Source organism: Myodes glareolus, chromosome 18 (genome assembly GCF_982192425.1).
Source record: "Myodes glareolus chromosome 18, mMyoGla1.1, whole genome shotgun sequence".
Taxonomy (NCBI): domain Eukaryota; kingdom Metazoa; phylum Chordata; class Mammalia; order Rodentia; family Cricetidae; genus Myodes; species Myodes glareolus.
This window is the reverse complement of record NC_142043.1, coordinates 4,196,339-4,216,499: the sequence shown is the minus strand read 5'-3', so window position 1 is coordinate 4,216,499 and position 20,161 is coordinate 4,196,339. Positions and strand designations below refer to the sequence as shown.

At 38.7% G+C, this 20,161-nt stretch overlaps 1 long non-coding RNA gene across 1 annotated transcript; it reads right to left on the bottom strand.

Annotated features, from left to right (window-relative positions):
* Nucleotides 1-2,962: 2,962 nt before the first annotated feature.
* LOC125415862 (uncharacterized) lies at nucleotides 2,963-19,100 on the bottom strand. Its single transcript, XR_007236709.3, has 3 exons — nucleotides 18,992-19,100; nucleotides 9,185-9,329; nucleotides 2,963-3,275 (listed from the first exon to the last, which is right to left on the bottom strand). It is a non-coding gene; the product is annotated as an uncharacterized LOC125415862 (long non-coding RNA).
* Between the last annotated feature and the right edge of the window lie 1,061 nt (nucleotides 19,101-20,161).

Here is a 20,161-nt window from a genome sequence, read left to right as displayed (position 1 = left end):
CTCAGTCTAGCCCAGCCATACAACTGAACGGATATTCAGAGGGTCTAGTTTGGACCTATTCTGGCTCCTTCCCTGTCTGGCTGGAGTTAGTGAGCTTCCATTAACTTGGGGAAACTGCTTCAGTGGGTGTATCCATTTTGCTCTTGACCTCTTTGCTCATATTCTCACTCCTCCTACTCTTCAACTGGACTTTGGGAGCTCAGCCCAGTGCTCTGATATGAATCTCTCTGCCTCTGTTTCCATCAGTTGCTGGATGAAGGTTCTATGGTGATATTTAAGATATTCATCAATGTGACTACAAAGTAAGGCTAATTCGGGCATCTTCTCCTCTATTGCTTAGGATCTTAGCAGGGGTCATCCTTGTAGATTCCTGGGAATTTCTTTAGAGCCAGGTTTCTGGCTAGCCCCATAATGGTTCCCTCAATCAAGAGATCTCTTTCCTTGCTCTCATCTCTGCTTTTTCTCCATCTTGCCTATCCAGTTTCCTTAAGTTCTCCTCCCCCTTCTTTTCTCCCCTCCTCTTCCCCTTCCAATCTTTCTTCTCCACCCACCCCCATGCTCCCATTTTTTTTTGACAATTTTAACTATTTTGCCTTTCCACGTGGATCTATGCATGTTTTTCTTAGGGTTCACCTTGTTTCTTAATTTCTCTAAGATCATGAACTATAAGTTCAATATCCTTTGCTTTTCACTTAGTATCCACTTATGAGTGAGTACATACCTTGTTCATCTTTTGTAATAGTCATCCATGCTTGTCATACTTATTGTTAGACAAATCAGGTTCTTTAGATGCATAAAGATTGTATTATGCATAGATAGGTAATCTTTAACCACTTCAAAGAACTGCAAAATATGACATTTAAATACCTTAGGGTTCTGTTGACATGAGACATGATTGCTTCTGGCAGCATTGATCTATTCCTTAGAGAATGTTGGGCACCAAACACACTCCACTTGGAACTTGTTTTCTTCTTGGCAAAACTGGCCTTTGGACAACAAACTTGCCCTCCCTTGACCACTGATAAAATGCATGGTGTATCAACTGGACAAACATTGAAAGTCCCTCTAGGATCCCCTGCTCAGAACCCGCAGCTGGTGTGTTCTCATGAGAACATCCTGCTTGCTTGAAAGACTCTCAGGACCTGCAGCTAGCTGCTCTCATGAGAACGTCCTGCTTGGTTGAAAGCCCTCAAGACCCCCAGGATGATGGAGGAGGGTTAACTGTCTATATGTTACTTTCATTGGTTAATAAAGAAACTGCCTTGGCTTTTGATAGGACAGCAGCTTAGATAGGTGTAGTAGACAGAACAGAATGCTGGGAGGAAGAAGGCAATGAGGCCATCGCCATGACTCTCCTCTCTGAGACAGCTGCAGGTTAGAATCCTCCTGGTAAGCCACCTTGTTACACAGATTATTAGAAATGGGTTAGATCAATATGTAAGAGTTAGCTAATAAGAGGCTACAGATAATGGGACAAGCAGTGTTTAAAAGAATACAGTTTTCATGTAATTATTTCAGGGGTAAAGCTAGCTGGGAGGCGGGCGGCGGGAAGCGGCCCACCACTCCTTCTACATCAGGACCTGCAGCTGTACTGTTTTCATGAGAACATCCCGTTTGCTTAGGAGAATAGGATATCTGTGGTCAGCACATGTGCCAAATTTAGAATGTCAGCAGTTTACAAAAGAAACAGTCTGCCCCCTTGAGTAATCTAACAAGACCAGATGGGAAATTTCAAGGCCAGAATGGAACATCTAGGAAATAGCATGGATAAACAACATTGTCCATTGTCACTGTCTGATCTGTTTAAAATAACCAGTGATTTTTATGCTCTGAAAACTGCCGATTACGTAATTAATTTTGCCTATATAAGCTTTCTGAAATTTTGCTCGGTGTGCTCAGTATCCCTGAAGTCTTGAGTCACCCAATAGCGCTATTGACATAAACCTCTTGCTGTTGCATCTGCTGGCCTGGATTATTGAGTCTGGGGACTTCCCTCATGGCTTTAGAAATTCTAGGGTCTTGCAACATGAGGCACAGAAAAGATAGCCAAACCATGCCAAGGCAGAGTATGATGGCTTTAAAATGTTTCTTGCCTCTGAAAGTGGTCTGTCAGTTACTCTAGGCCTTATCCAAAGTTGATAGCCACAACATTGCAAATGAGGCCATGGGTGATTTACCAGGTAGTTGGTTGTCTCTGTCATTTACTGTATCATTTGGAAGTTTCTTGATTGTACAATCTGTTTATTCAAGTAATATTATTTCCCTTCTCAGGTCTTTGATGGGGTTGAAGACTAGATAGTCATAGTTACTTTCTTCTCATGACTTAGCCAAACCATTCCTAATACAAGATTTAGACTCCTTAGGATAGGATAACTATTGAAACATTTAGCATATGTTTCTTGCTTGATATTGTTTACACCGGTTATAATTCTAATTTTTATATTTGATATTTGTTCTTATTGTATATAGTTTTATATTAGACTTAGAATTATTTTAGACAAAATGGGGAGGTGCTGTGGGAACTCTTTCAGTCAATACCCTGTAAGATACTGGTCCATTTGGGGCATGGTTAAATATACTATATATAAGATATAAAAATGTGTGTGACCCCTTGGTTACTGAATTTGGTTCCTGTTCCCCACTCATGCAGAGGACTACAGATCTGTGAGTATACACCTAAGTAAATAAACCTTTATCATACTCCATACTGAGCTAGTGTGGGACTATTTTGTTATAATCGACAATATCTCTAGGCACTGTGCTCATGAACACACACCCACACATAGTAAAAAGCACAGACATACATTCTTCCTGCTAACAAAATTTTGAAGAGGGAAATGCCCAGTAAATTTCATAGTTCCAGGACTTCCTGAAGCTTTTGATGTGTTTACTTAAAAACCTTCACTTCAAAATGAGATGCTCTATCTTTGAGGAAATTACTACACAATAGGGGGATACAATATTGAGTCATATGGCAGTTCTATTTATTTTCTGAGAAACATTAATACTGTTTTTTCTTCTTAAGACACGGAATTGCCAAGATTCTGTTTTGAGATTCTCAATCCAGTAAATGTGAAAAGTCTATGATGGTTACTTCACACCCATCATTTCAATTGCATTTTGTGCCAATGATCCAGAAGGGTGTCATGGTGCTAGAGTTCTCCATTTGCCTTTCTAATATCCTTTATGGCCTAACTTCCAGCTGGATCCTGTTTGTCAACCCCTCCGAGTCCTTGTTGCATTGTCTTCTTTGTAATTGTACAGCTGTTCTGTGCCTGTAAAGTTACAAAAGAGGACAAAAGCCAAATAGTAAAGACACAAATGACATCAAGAAATGTCAGTAGGTTAGGCCTTGGCAGACACATGGAGGTCAGCCACAGCTCTGTCCCCGGCCTCTTGGCCTGGGCAGGTAGAAATCAAACAGGAGCCACTGGGCACCTCTCGTCAGACATTATTATGGTGGAAAAATTCCACAGGGTGGGGAAATTGGAGAAAGAGTAAAACAGAATGGTATGTGGGCTGAGGAGAGAGATAAATCTGAAGAGGTGAGGGCAGTGAGAAATAGGCTGATGTAGATGGGCTTCTTTCCCTCAGGCCATGGTAATAGCACATCCTAGGCTGTAGGGCCATGTCTTGGTCTATATAGCCCTGTTGCGGCTAGGCTCTGGTTTACCACTGAGGATCCTGAAGAGGCCCACAGACTGGGCCAACAACTGTTTTAGTCTTTGAGGGTCAAGGTTCCATGGGGGCCATACAGACATGAGTGGCCTGTGCTGGCACCGAGGGCCATGGTGTCCTCCACACCAAAACTGCAGTCTAGGGTCAGGTCTGGCTTCTAAGCTCTACTGCAACCAGGGTCTGTGTTAATGTTCACGACTCCTATTGTCACCAAAGACCAAGCAGATGCCAGGGGTCTGGGCTGCTACCTGGGGATTTGTTGGCATTTTAAAGTAATACTGTACTTGGGGCCGTGCTGGTCAGGGCAATCTGCAGTGCCAACTAGGGGCACAATGATAACCAGGCTTAGGCAATTGCCAAGAACCATGTCTAGGCCCTGGTCCAATCACAACCTGAGTTTGTGTTGATATCCATGGCCCGTGATACCATAAAAGGCCACATAGATTCTGAGGATGAACAGTTGCCACCTTTGGCCATGTTGGTGTTCAAGGACTATGCCACTGTTGTGTCCTTACAGACCTGAGTGACATGCATTGCCATATAGGGCCAAGGCATCATATGAATCAAGGCTGTGACCAGACCATGTCTGGGTCCATGCCCTGGCCATAGCTAAGGTCTGTGCTGATATCAGAGGCCCTGCTGTCAGGTTCTATGGTAATACTTAAGATATTCATCAGTCTGACTACAGGGTAAGACCAGCTCAAGACCCCTCTCCTCTATTGCATAGGGTTTTAGCTGGGGTCATCTTTGTGGATTCCTGGGAATTTCTCTAGATTCCGGTTTCTTGCTAGCCCCATAATGTCTCCCTCAATCAAAATATCTCTGTCCTTGCTCTCAACTCTGTTTTTCCTCCATCTCACCTATCACATTCCCTCAAGTTCTTATCCCCCCTCCCCTTCTCTTTTCCTCTTCCCCTTCTGCTCTCCCTTTTCCCCCACCCCCATATTTCCAATTTTATCAGTCAATCTTGTCTATTTTGACTTTCCGGGTAGATTTATGTATGTTTTTCTTAGGGATCACCTTGTTACTTAGCTTCTTTAGGATCACGAACTATAAACACAATATCCTTTGTTTATAGCCAGTATCCAGATATAAGTGAGGACATACCATGTTCATTGTTTTGGGTCTAGGTTACCTCCCTCAGGAGGGTGTTTTCTAATTCCATCCATTTGCATGCAAATTTCAAGATGTTATTTTTTTTGTACTGCTGAGTAGTACTCTAAGATGTAAATGTGCTACATTTTCTTTATCTATTCTTCCCCTGAGAGGTTTCCAGATTCTGGCTATTACAAATAATGCTGTATAAATGTAGTTGAACAAATGTTTTAGTAGCATGATGGAATATCTTTTGGGTATATTCCTAAGAGTTGTATTGCTGGATCCTGAGGTAGGTTGATTCCCAATTTTCTAAGAAACCACCATAATGATTTCTAGAGAGGTTATGGAAGTTTGCATTCCCACCAACAATTGATGAGTGTTCCCTTTATTTAACACCTTCTCCAACATAGGTTTTCATTGGTATTTTTTCTTCATTTAAGCCATCTGACAGGTGTAAAATGGTATCTCAGAGATGTTTTGATTTGCCTTTCCCTGATGGCTAAGGATGTTGAATATTTCCTTAAGTATCTTTCGGCCATTTGAGATTCTTCTGTTGAGAGTTCTCTGTTTACTTGTGTATCCCATTTTTAACTAATTTATTTGGAATTTTGATGTCTAATTTCTTGAGATCTTTACATATTTTGGAGGTCAGTCCTTTGTCTGATGTGGAACTGGTAAAGACCTTTTCCCATTCAGGAGGCTGCCTTTATGTCTTATTGTCTGTGTTCTTTGTTTTACAGAAGCTTCTCAGTTGCTGGAGGTCCGATTTATTTATTTTTGCTCTCAGTGTCTGTGCTATTGGTGTTTTATTTAGAAAGTGATCTCCTGTGCCCATGCATCGAAGGCTACTTTCTACTTTCTCTTCTATCAGGTTCAATGTAGTCAGATTTATATTGAGGTCTTTAGTTTATTTGGACTTGAGTTTTGTGCATAGGAATAGATAAAGATTTATTTTCATTCTTCTACAAGTTGACATCATTATGCTAGTACCATATGCTGTAGATGCTTTCTTTTTTCCATTGTATAATTTTAGCTTCTTTGTCAAAAATAAGATGTTCATAGGTGTGTGAATTAATATCTGGGTCTTTAATTCAATTCCTTGGTAACCTGTCTGTTTTTATGCCAATACCAAACTGTTTTCAAAACTGTACTGTGTAATAGAGCTTGATATCAGGAATAATGATGCTTCCAAAAGTTCCTTTATTTTACAGGATTGTTTTGACTGCCCTAAGTTTTTTGTTTTTCCATGTGAAGTTGATTATTGTTCTTTCGAGGTCTATGAAAAATTGTGTTGGGATTTTGATGGGGATTGTATTGAATCAAAAGATTGCTTTTGGTAGGATTTCCATTTTTACTGTGTTGATCCTTCCTATTCAAGAGCATGGGAGATCTTTCCATTTTCTGGTATTTACTTTAATTTCTTTCTTCAAAGACTTAAAGTTCTTTTTGATCAAGTCTTTTACATCTTTGGTTAGTATTACCCCAAGACACTTTATGTTATTTGTGACTATTGAAAAAGGTAATGTATCTCTAATTTATTTCTCAGTTTCTTTATCATTTGTATATAGGAGAGCTACTGATCTTTTTTTGAGTTGATCTTGTATCCTGCCACATTACTGAAGATATTTATCAGCTGTAGGAGTTCCCTGGTAGAGCTTTTTAGGTCACTTATATATACTATCATATCATCTACAAATACTGAAAGTTTGATTTCTTCCTTTTCAATTTGAATCCCCTTGATCTTCTTTTGTTGTCTTACTGCTATAGCCAGAACTTCAAAAACTATGTTGAATAGATATCCAGAGAGTACACAGCCTTGTCCTGTTCCTGGTTTTAGTGGAATCAATTTGAGTTTCTCTCCATTTAATTTGACAGTGGCTTTTGACTTGTATTATATTGCTTTTTATGATGTGTTCCTTGTAACCCTGATCTCTCCAAGATTTTATTATGAAGGGTTGTTTGATTTTGTTGAATGCTTTTTCAGCATCTAATGAGGTGGTCATATGTTTTTTTCCTTTCTGTTTATTTATATGATTGATTACATTGTTAGATTTACGTATGTTGAACCATCACTTCATCTCTGGGATAAAGCTGATTGATCATGGTGGTTGATTTTTTTTTGTGTGTTCTTGGATTCAGTTTGCCAGTATCATATTGAGTATTTTTGCATTTATTCATGAGTGAGATTGATCTATAAATCTCTTTCTTAGTTGAGTGTTTGTGTGGTTTCTGTAACAGGGTAACTGTAGCCTCATAAAAGGAGTTTGGCAATGCTTTTTCTGTTTCTATTGTGTGGAACACTTTGAGGAGTATAGGTATTAGCTCTTCTTGGAAGTTCTGGTATGTAACACCTGCATTACTCTCTAAGGTACTGTTTGCGAGCTAGGCAAGGGCCTGGAGATTAAAGGAACACACAAGAGATGTGGGTCATTCTTGTGGAGAGAATGCTGAATGCCATTTACTCAAGCTAGCATAAAATCTTAAATACCTAGCTGCTGCACAATGGAAATCCCCCCAGGCAAGCGGGAAATTACCAGGCTCAAGAATAAAGAAAACGCTAAGCTAACCACCAGTGGGGGTAGAGGGAGCACAGGAACAAACTGGATGTTTGGCCAGAAGCTGTCCTCGAGATGAACCCTGGGAGGAGGGGTAGCACTGTGGGCTCTACATTGGTAGAATTCTGTACTGAAGCCCTGGGGTTTTTTTTTGGGGGGTGGGGCTTTTGATGACAGGTTCTATTTCCTTGCAGTTTATAAACTATTTAAATTGTTTATAACAATTGTTTATAACAATTTAGATAATAATTTATAAACTGTTTAAATTGTTCACCTAGTCTTGATTTAATTTTGGTATATGGTACTTATGCAGAACATTTTCCATTTCTTTTACATTTTCCAATTTAGTGGGGTAGAGGTTTTTGCAGTATAACCTAATGATTCTGTGGATTTCCTCAGTGTCTGTTGTTATGTCCCCCTTTTCATTTCTGATTTTGGTAATTTGTATGTTCTCTCTCTTCCTTTTGATTAGATTGGATAAGGGCTTGTCTATCTTGTTGATTTTCACAAAGGAACAGCTCTTTGTCTCATTGATTCTTCGTATTCTTTTCTTTGTTTCCATTTTATTGATTTCAACTCTCAATTTGATTATTTCCTGCTGTCTACTCCTCTTGGGTGAGTCTGCTTCTTTTTGTTCTAGAGCTTTCAGGTATGCTGTTAAGTCACTAGTGTGAGTTCTCTCTACTCTCTTTATGTAGGCACTTAGAGTTATGAACTTTCCTCTTAGTACTGCTTTCATAGTGTCCCATAGGTTTGAGTATGTTGTGCATTCATTTTTGTTGAATTCTAGGAAGTCTTTAATTTCTTTCTTTATTTCTTCCTTGATTCACGGGTGGTTAAGTAGTTCACTATTCAATTTCCATGAGTTTGTAGGCTTTCTGAGAATACTGATGTTATTAAATTCTAACTTTAAACCATGGTGATCTGATAAGATACAGGGAGTTGCACCAATTTTTTTGTATCTGTGGAGGTTTGTTTTGTTACCGAGTATGTGGTCAATTTTAGAGACAGTTCCATGAGGTGCTGAGAAGAAAGTATATTCTTTTGTGTTTGGGTGGAATGTTCTATAGATGTCTGTTAAGTCCATTTGTGTCATGACATTTGTTAGTTCTTTTATTTCTCTGTTAAGTTTCTGTATTGTTGACTTGTCCATATGAGAGAATGGAGTGTTGAAGTCTTCTACTATTAGTGTGTGGGGTTTGATGCACGATTTAAGCTTTAGTAATGTTTCTTTTACATATGTGAGTGCTCTTATATTAGGGGAATAGAAGTTCAGGATTGAGACTTCATCTTGATGGGTTATTCCTGTAATGAGTATAAAATGTCTTTCTTTGGGAATTGTTACTGGTCTGCTCTGTACTTTCAGTGTCCGTGTCTCAGGGAGCCACTGAGGTCTCTCTTAGCCTGCTCTCTTGGTCCACTCTGTGCAGTCGCAGCTTATGCTTTAGTTTCTTCTCTTGGTCTTCTCTGTAGGAAACTTTCCTGCTGGCTGGCTAGAGAAACTAACACAGGTAGGGGAGAGGACCAGGGTTTTGCCCCACTATGGAGGGCCTAGAGAATGGGATGTCTCACCGGGTAACTTGTCATTCACCATTTGGTCCTCTCTGTATTGTAGCAGGCTGTATTTCAGAGTTCCATCTAGTTTTTAGGAGGATAGTCATGTTTGAGGGTGGCATAGGGCTTATAGCTTGCAGAGTTTGGGGGATGGGGTGGGTATTGGGGCAGCCTACCTGCAGAAACTCTCCTGCTGCCTGGCTAGAGACCCCGAGGTAAATGGGGGACGGGCCTAATGTTTTGCCCTATTATGGAAGACCTAGAGAGTGGGGTGTCCCACTAAGTGGCTCATCACTCACCTCTTGGTTCTGTCGGTATTGTATATAGCAGGCTATGTTTCAGAGTTCCAATGAGGTTGTAGAAGGATAGGCAAGTGTGCAGGTGTGGTAGGACTTGTAGTTTGCGCTGTCTGGTGGATGTGGGGAGGAATTCAACCCAGGATATCTTAAAACATAAATGAAACTTCAGATAGCAACATTTTCCATTAATTTGCACATACATGTTATTTACAGAGGTAGAAAGGGATTATCTATGAATATGAGTTTTCAAAAAGGATTTTTGTCTAAAATTGTGATTGTTAATTTTCCAAATGTACCCTTTAACCCAAAGAGATTTAATTTAGAACTTGAGCAATTAAAAGTCAATGACTCCATGCATTTGTCAGAGAGATGTGACCACATGAGAGATGAAATTCAAATATTATCAGACTTTCTCTCTCTTTTAAATAAGGTTAAATATTGGGAGAGTCTTGGTCCTACCTCAACTTGATATGCCAGACTTTGTAGGCCCCCATGGGAGACCTTACCCTTTCTGAGGAGTACATGGGGGTTGGGGAGAATGGTGGGGAAATGGGAGGAGGGGTAGGAGAGGGAACTGTGTTTAGTATGTAAAATGAAAAAACTTAAATAAAAATAATTTTAAAATAGGTTAAATATTAAGTTATTAAAATTTAAGCTTCCAAGGGATGGTGAGACAGCTCAGTGTTTAAGTGCTTGCTAAACAGAGACCAAGCTTGGTTCCCAATACCAATGTCTGCCTCTTCTAAACCACTCATAATGCCAATTCTATGGTGAATTCATGCCCTCTTCTGGTCTTCTTGAGTGCTGGACTTATATTAACAAGCCCTACATAGACACAAATACATACACAAAATAAAAATAAAACGCAATTCTTATTTAAAATTATGCTTATACTGAAGCTGTCTTATGAATCAATAACCAGTGAAAATCAAACCATTTCTCCAGCAGCAACATGAGACAAGGAAAAGTCAGTGAGTAACTGGGGAAATGGATACAATTTCAGATGGGGAAGGGTCTGCATGCATAAGTGCAGTAGTTTGTCATAGTGTGAAAAGGGTGATACAATGTTATACTTTGCATAATTCCAAGAACTCAGGAGTACCAGGCAAGAAAATTACCAGAGCATCAGTCATGCATATTTTAAAGAATGCACAGACTGTAGGGATAGTCCTTATTAAAATATTTCCAAGCTTGGAGTCGCAGGAAAAAGCAAATAAAAGTCATGGTGACTCTAGCCTTCCCGTCTCAGTATAAGAATCCAAATCAAAAGCCTTTTTAAAAGGTTTCAAACATTTTGGGCTGGACATGTTGGTGCATGCGTTTAATTCCAGCACTCCAGAAGCAAAGGCAAGTGAATCTCTGTAAATTCTAGCTCAGTCTGGTATACATATCAAGTTCCAGGCTAGTCAATGCTAGATAGTGAGACCCTGTACCAAAAAAAAAAAAAAAAGGAAATAGAGACTCAGAAACAGGAAGAAAATAAAAACATAAAAAAAATTTTTGCTGCTTCAGGTTAAATTCATAGAGGAGTCATATAAGCATAGTCATAAATGCAGCTACTGATAAACTAGGTTTTAGCAAAATAAAAAAATCTTTACACTGTAAAAAAAAAACACACAAGAAAAGCAAGAGCTGCTTTTGTCTGTGGGATCCTTGGACTGCCAGGAGTCCCTGTTCCTGTGCTGAGGAGATCCATCCAGACGGGTTAGTATGTGCCCACCCAGGGCAGACAGTCCAGGAAAGGAACACAGGACCACTCCAGCTCCTGCTGCAGGGGCTTCTTTATTCTACACGACCCTGCCTCCCATAAGCCTGCCCTATTGTCTGCAAGGTCCTTGGCCCAGAAATAGATCCTACTCCGGCACTGAGGAGATCCAGCCAGAGGGCACTCTTTTTCATCTGAGCGGTCCTTAGATACACCAGCACTACCCACTCCAGTGCCAAGAGGCCTTAAGAGAGGGCAGACCAAGAAAATTCTCAAGCACACAGTCAGTCAGAGCAAAGATTGGATCAAGACGCCAAGACTCTCCTAGCTGCATTTGAAGGAAGAGATGGGCAGGAGTCAATGCAAGAATTCCTCCAACAACCTGAAAGGCAACATGACAACACCAGAATCCAGGGATCACGCAACAAGACTTGAACACCCTATTCCAGAAGAAGTAGAAGAAATCGACTTTAAACGTAACATTATGAAAATAATAGAGGACCTTGAACAGAATGTGAAAAACTCCTTTAAAAAAATGAAGACAAATAAAAAGGTAAAAGAAATGAATAAATCTCTCAAAGATACTCAAGAAAACCAAGAAAAACCAATCAAAAAAGTAATGGAAACAGTTCAAGAATTAAAAAATGAAATGGAGGTAATAAAGAAAACACAAACCGAGAGAAAGCTGGATATGGAAAACCTGGATAAACAAAAAGGAACTACAGAAACAAGTATAAAATACAACACAAGAGATAGAAGAAAAAAAATCACAGACGCTGAAGATACTATAGAGGAAATAAACTCACTGATTAAAGAAAATAGCAAATTCAACAAATTCTTAACAAAAAACATCCAGGAAATCAGGGACACCATGAAAATATCAAACATAAGAATAATAGGGGTAGAAGAAGGACAATATTTACAGCTCAAAGGCCCAGAAAATATATTCAATAAAATTATAGAAGAAAACTTTCCCAACCTAAAGAAGGATATTCCTATGAAGGTACAAGAAGCATACAGAACACCAAATAGACTGGATCAAAAAAAATCCCCTCGTCTTATAATAATCAAAACACAAAACATACAGAATAAAAAAATATTAAGAGCTGCAAGGGAAAAGGGTCAAGTAACATATAAAGGGAAACCCATCAGAATTACACCTGACTTCTCTATGGAAACCGTGAAAGCCAGAAGGTATTGGATAGATGTGCTGCAGACATTAAGAGATCATGGATGCAAGCCCATACGACTATACCCAGCAATGCTTGCATTCACCATCAATGGAAAAAACATGATATTACAGGGGAAAAAGCTGATTTAAGCAATACGTGGCCACAAACCTAGCCTTACAGAAAGTAATAGAAGGAAAACCACAAACCAAGAGAGCCAAAAACACCCATGATAACACAGGCATCTAACAACCCTCCACCAGTACAACTCAAAAAAGGGAAAAACAAACACAACCAACAGATAAAATAACCAGAGTTAACAACCACTGGTCATTAATATCACCTAATATTAATGGACTCAATTCACCTATAAAAAGGCTCAGGTTAAGAGATTGGATGCAAAAACAGGACCCAACAACCTGCTGTTTACAAGAAACACACCTCAACCTCAAAGACAGACACTACCTCAGAGTAAAAGGTTGGGAAAAGGTTTTCCAATCAAATGGAACAAAGAAACAAGTGGGTGTGGCTATACTAATATATAACAAAATTGATTTCAAACTAAAATCAATCAGGAGAAATGGAGAAGGACACTTTATACTCATAAAAGGAACAATTAATCACGAGGAAGTCTCAATCCTGAATATCTACACCCCTAATATAAAAGCAATCACATATATAAAAGAAACATTACTAGAACTCAAAGAATACATCAAACCCCACACTCTAATAGTAGGAGATTTCAATACTCCTCTCTCATCAATGGACATGTTAACCAGACAAAAACTTCACAGAGAAATAAGAGAACTAACAGATATGATGAACCAAATGGACTTAACAGGCACATATAGAACATTCCACCCAAACAGAAAAGAATATACCTTCTTCTTAGCATCTCATGGAACCTTCTCAAAAATTGATCACATAATTGGTAACAAAGTAAACATTCACTGATACAAAAAAATTGTAGTAACCACCAGTGTACGATTGTATCACCATGGAATAATGTTAGAATTCAACAACAATTCTATTCACAGAAAGCCCACAAACTAGTGGAAACTGAACAGTTAACTACTGAACCACTCCTGGGTCAAGGAAGATATAAATAAGAAAATAAAGTCTTCATTGAATTCAGCGAAAATTAAGGCACAACTTATTCAAACCTATGGGACACTATGAAAGTTCATAGCACTAAGTGCCCAATTAAAGAAAATGGAGAAAGCTCACATTAGTGACTTAACAGCACACCTGAAAGCTCTAGAAAAAAAGAAACAGACTCACCCAGGAGGAGTAGAAGACTAGAAATAATCAAACTGAAGACTTAGTCAACAAAATAGAAACACAGAAAACAATCCAAAGAATCAATGAAACAAAAAGCTGGTTCTTGGAGAAAATCAACAAGATTGATGAACCCCTATCCAAACTAATCAAATGGCAGAGAGAGAACATGCAAATTAATAAGATCAGAAATGAAAAGTGTGACATAACCAGAGACACAGAGGAAATTCAGAGAATCATTAGATCTCACTACAAAAGCCTGTATACTACAAAATTGGAAAATGTGAAAGAAATGGACACTTTTTTATATAAGTACCATATACCAAAATGAAATCAAAACCAGGTGAACAATTTAAATAGACCTATAAGTCACAAGTAACTAGAAGCTGTTATCAAAAATCTCCCTGCAAAAAACAGCCCAGGACCAGATGGTTTCAATGCAGAATTCTACCAGAACTTTCAAGAAGAGCTGATACCTATACTGCTTAATGTATTTCACAAAATAGAAACAGAAGAGTCATTGCCAAACTCCTTTTATGAAGCTACAGTGACCCTGATACCAAAACCACACAAAGACTCAACCAAGAAAAGGAAATACAGATCAACCTCACTCATAAACATCGACACAAAAATTCTCAATAAAATGCTGGCAAACCAAATCCAAGCTCCCCACCAAAAATTATTCATTATGATCAAGTAGGCTTCATCCCAGAGATGCAAGACTGGTTCAACATAGTAAAATCTATCAATGTAATCCATCATATAAATAAACTGAAAGAAAAAACATATGAACATTTCATTAGATGATGAAAAAGCATTTGACAAGATTCAACACCCCTTTATGATAAAGGTCTTGGAGAGATTAGGGATACAAGGCTCATACCTAAATATAATAAAAGCAATAAACAGCAAGCCAACATTTAACATCACACTAAATAGAGAGAAACTTAAAGCCATCCCACTAAAATCAGGACAAGAAAAGACTGTCCACGCTATTCATACCTCTTCAATATAGTGCTTGAAGTACTAGCAATAGCAATAAGACAACATAAGGAAATCAAGGGGATTTGAATTGGAAAGGAAGAAGTCAAACTTTCATTATTTGCAGATGATATGATAGTGTACATAACCCCAAAACTCTACCAAGCAACTCCTACAGCTAATAAACACCTTTAGTAATATGGCAGAATACAAGATAAACTACAAAAAAAATCAGTTGCCTTCCTATACACAAAGAACAAAGAAGCAAAGAGGGATATCAAAGAATCATCACCTTTCATGATAGCCACAAATAGCATAAAGTATCTTGGAGTAACTATAACCAAGGAAGTGAAAGATCTATTTGACAAGAACTTTAAGGCTTTGAAGAAATAAATAGAAGAGGATACAAGAAAATGAAAGGATCTCCCATGCTCTTGGATTGGAAGGATCAAAATAGTAAAAATGGCAATTCTACCAAAAGCAATCTATAGATTCAATGCAATCCCCATCAAAATCCCATCAAAATTCTTCACAGACCTTGAGAGAACAATAATCAACTTTATATGGAAAAACAAAAAACCCAGGATAGTCAAAAAATTCTTATACAATAAAAGTACTTCCAGAGACATTACCATCCCTGACTTCAAACTCTATTACAGAGCTACAGTAATGAAAACAGCTTAGTATTGGCATAACAACAGAGATGTTGACCAATGAAATCTAATTGAAAACCCAGATATTAATCCACACACCTATGAACACCTGATTTTTGACAAAGGAGCTAAAATTATGCAATGGAAGAAAGAAAGCATCTTCAACAAATGGTGCTGGCATAACTGAATGTCAACCTGTGGAAGAATGAAAATAGATCCATATCTATCACTATGCACAAAAATCAAGTCCAAATGGGTTAAAGACCTCAATATAAATCTGACCACATTGAACCTGAGAGAAGAGAAAGTGGGAAGTAGTCTGCAACACATGGGCACAGGAGACCACTTGCTATGTATAACCCCAGTAGCACAGACAATAGGAGAATTAATGAATAAATGGGACCTCCTGAAACTGAGAAGCTTCTGTAAAGCAAAGGACACTGTCATTAAGACAAAAAGGCAACCTACTGAAATGGATAAGATCTTCACCAATCCCACATCACACAAAGGTCTGATCTCCAAAATATATAAAGAACTCAAGAAACTAGACATTAAAATTCTGAATAACCAGTTAAAACATGGGGTACTAAACTGAACAGAGAATTCTCAACACAAGAATTTCAAATGGCCAAAAGATACTTAAGGTCATGTTCAACTTCCTTAGCAATCAGAGAAATGCAAATCAAACAACTTTGAGATACCATCTTCCACCTGTCAGAATGGCTAAAATCAAAACCACCAAAATTCACCTATGCTGGAGAGGATGTGGGGGAAGGGGAACACTCATCCATTGCTGGTGGGAATGCAACTCATGTAACCACTCTGGAAATCAGTGTGGCAGTTTCTCAGGAAACTGGGAGTCAACCTAACTCAGGATCCAGCAATATCACCCTTGAGAATATACCCAAAAGATGCCCAATCATCCTACAAAAGCATTTGTTCAACTATGTTCATGGCAGCACTTTTTCTAATAGCCAGAACCTGGAAACAACCTAGGTGCTCCTCAATGGAAGAATGGATAAAGAAGGTGTGGCACATATAAACATTAGAGTTCTACTCGGTGGTAAAAAAAAATGACATCTTAAATTTTGCTTGCAAATGGATAGAAATAGAAAACACTCTACTGAGTGAGATAACCCAGACCCAAAGAGATGAATATGGTATGTACTCACTCATTAGTGGACTCTAGTCATAAACAAAGGACATTGAGCCCATAGTTTGTGATCCTAGAGAAGCTTAATAAGAAGATGAATCTAAAGAAAAACATATAGTCATCCTCTTGGATATTGGAAGAGACAAGATCACCAGGCAAAAGTTGGGGTGGGGGTGAGGTGAGGGGAAGGGGAGATGGGGTAAGAGAAGGGAGAAGGGGAGGTTGGGGAGAGCTTGAAGGAATGGGATGGTTGAGATGGAGGATGGGTGAATATGGGAGCAGGGAAGAAGATATCTTAATTAAGAGAGCCATTTTAGGGTTTCCAAGAGACTTGGCTCTAGAGGGTTTCCCTGGTGTCCAAGGGAATGTCCCCAGCCAGGTCCTTGGGCAGAAGAGGAGAGGGTGCCTGAACTGGCATTCTCACATAGCCACACTGATGAATATCTTGCATATCACCATAGAACCTTCATCTGGCAATGGATGAAGATAAAGACAGAGACCCACATTGGAGCACTAGACTGAGCTCCCAAGGTCCAGATGAAGAACAGAAGGAGGAAGAACATGAGCAAGGAAGTCAGGACCATGAGGGGTGTGTCCACCCACTGAGACAGTGTGATTGATCTAATGGGCATTTACCAAGGCCAACTGGACTGAGACTGAACAAGCATGTGATCAGACCAGACTCTCTGAATGTGGTTGACTGAGAAACCAATGATAATGGTATTAGGTTTTGATTCTACTGCATGTACTGGCTTTTTGGGAGCCTAGTCTGTTTGGATGCTCACCTTCCTAGACCTAGATGGAGGGGGGAAGGCCTTGGATTTTCCACAGTGCAGGGTACCCTGACTTCTTTTAGGACTGGAGAGGGAGGGGGAGGAGTGGAAGGGAAATAGGAGGAGGGTAGGAGGTAGACATTTTTAATTAATAAATAAATGAATAAAAGAAAATCAAGAACTGTGTATTAAGAGATGTATCTGTAAACAAAATCTATAAAAAGGAAACTCTCAAAACACAATAGTAAGAAAATAAACAACCTAATTCAAAATGAGCAAGTAACAAACACTGGTAATTTTGTAGAAAAGTCTCACCATTTCTACATTACTGCTAAAAATGAAAAATTGCAAAACACTATGGAGAATATCTTAGAAATTTCTTCTAAAACTAAGTGTGTACTTTTCATATGACTCACTAATTATGTGCCCTTTAAATATTTTTCTAAGCAAAGTAACTCCAATGTACAAATTCACCCATATACATAGACACATACACATAATTCGATATGGGATGTCCTTCTGTATATGTGTCACTTTTATTGGCTACTGAATAAAGTTGCTTCAGCCTATAGCAGGGCAGAGTATAGCCAGGTTGGAAGAGATATGGAGAGAAAGTATATGTAGCTGCTGAAAGAAACAGATGCCGGACCCTTACCAGTAAGTCACAGCCTCGTGCCAAATCACAGATTAATAGAAATGGGTTAATTTAAAATGTAAGAGTTGGTTATAATAAGCCTGAGCTAATAGGACAAGCAGTGTTGTAAAGCAGTCTCCACTTACAAAATGACATGCCAGTGTAGGAAAACTACATCCACATAAAATCTGAGAGAGCTTGGGAAGAAATTTCCAAAAAAAAGCACTCCTGGTCAGAAAATAATTATAGATATGCAGTAAAGATAGATTCAAATGAGAAAGACCTCTGATTGGGTCACAGTGTTGGATAAATGTATGAAGGCGAGAGAGAGAGAGAGAGAGAGAGAGAGAGAGAGAAAGAGAGAGAGAGAGAGAGAGTAAAAAGACTATAGACAGTTATAAACAGAAGTAAATAGCTTTAAAGAGACAGTAAACATAATATAAAACAGTACAGACAGTCATATAATAAAGGAGTAAAGAAAAATAAGCCATGTAAAGATGGAAAATATACAGAGAGTCTGAACTGTGTATATTTTTATGTTTTCTTTGAATTTTGACTGTAGAGAGACATTTGATTCTGGGGGCTGCTAAGGTAAACAAAGATAAACATATCTTGACTTCAAAATTTGGTTCTAAGGATATGTTGCTTTGGAAAAGAGGTTCTGATTTTACTTCCACAGAGGATGAGAAGCTTTGGATTTTCTTCAGGTCTAATGGTATGATCAACTAAGACCCCCCTGAGAAGTGTCCATGGGAGCAATGCCCTAGGTGCTCCAACATTCAGAACAGCTTCAAGACAACTGACTGAGATGATGCAGCCTCACAGACAACTACAGCCACATAGAACAACACACAAAGTAGCATACATACACAGACAGACCTCCACACACAGACTGACATAAATAAATAGATAAAAAATATTTTTATCTTTATTATATCTGTTCCCTTTGGAAGTGAAGGGTAGCTTTCCATTATAAAATTGAAAGCCTTTTTGATATTAAAATTATTCTAATGACTTTGATAAAACCCTAAAGTAATTTCATATTATTTTGAAGTGACTACTTATGAAGGACAATGGCATTTAGCATCTCCTCCCACTGTGCACCCCTCAGGTAAAGTGGTCCAACAAAAGGAGAAGGGCCTTTATCATAGAAAAAGACTCAAGCTAGCCCAAGAGGTCCAGGTCTTAATAAAGCAGCTCTTATAAATGGCTTCATTTTTTTTTCAGTTGGCAATGCTTAGATTCAATTATTTTGTTGTTATTTAAGAATTCTACATATGATCATAACTAGCCCCTGCTACTCTCTGCCAAGTCCCTTCCCAACATCATAGCCTTCCCTCCTTTATAAGCCACCATGTGCTGACCCAGTTAGCAATGTGCATATGGATATGAATGTGAAACCATTCACCAGAGCATAGACAACATACAAGAAGTCACACGCTGAGAAAAACTCGCTCTCACCCTCTCCAGGCAGCCATCAATAGCACCTCAGCTATGAGTGGGACCTCACAAGCCTTTCCTCCATTCTTTTGAAATGTTGACTGACTTTCTCTTGTACTGATCGTTGACAAACAGCCACAGCCACTGTTTGTATTTATGACCTCATAGATACAATGATGTCATAGATCTGGCTTACTGGTTAACCAGTTTTCAGATTCAGTGAAGAGTTTGCTCTGCCTTGTGTTCTAAATGTTTTTTAATAGATATAGCCAGAATATACATGAAGGTTTTTTTCTGTTTCAAGATCTAGAGATGCATGCAGAGCAAAATCCAGGAAAAGCAACCAAACTGATAGCAGATAGGAGTCTGAAGGAACAGACTCATGTCCTTCTTCCTTAATGCATCCCTTCATTTTCAATCTTTCCCCTGTGCCCATTTTGGGCCTTTCTATTTCCTGTCTCAGTCCACTCCAATCACAACTTCTGATAAACCATTTCCCTTAGTCACTGCATAGACAATAAACACAACTAACAATTTGCCATGTGTTGTTATAAATGTGTATTCATTAAGACTACTGTTTTTATTACATGTCTTTTACCATATAAAAATATGAAATCATTAAAAATAGTTTTTTGTACAGTTTCTGAGTCAATTTGACAAAGCTTGAAATTCCTATGTCTTTGCTAAATTTTGCCTCCATTCATCCCTTCTTTGCCTTTGCCATGTATATGTATTCATGTCATTCCCTCCTGTCACATATATAGAGAATGGGGACACAGCAGCCAGGATAATTTTAACTGACAGAGTCACCAACTAGGAACATAGCAGTTATCAAAATGTGAAACAGAAGGCTCCCCATCTACTGTTAACAGCAACAAATAGCGAAGTTAATACTACCAAACACACATAAATAGTTTGATTTAAGCATCCAAGTTGGCTATCAGATTAAGTATAACTAGAGTTAAAAGGGGCAGTAGATATGTACAAAATCCACCTCAGGTCTTCAGCATCTGCACTTCCACAGGAATGACCTTGACAGTAAGTCACCTGAACAGGAATGACCTTGACAGTAAGTCACCTGAACAGGAATGACCTTGACAGTAAGTCACCTGAACAGGAATGACCTTGACAGTGAGTCACCTGAACAGGAATGACCTTGACAGTAAGTCACCTGAACAGGAATGACCTTGA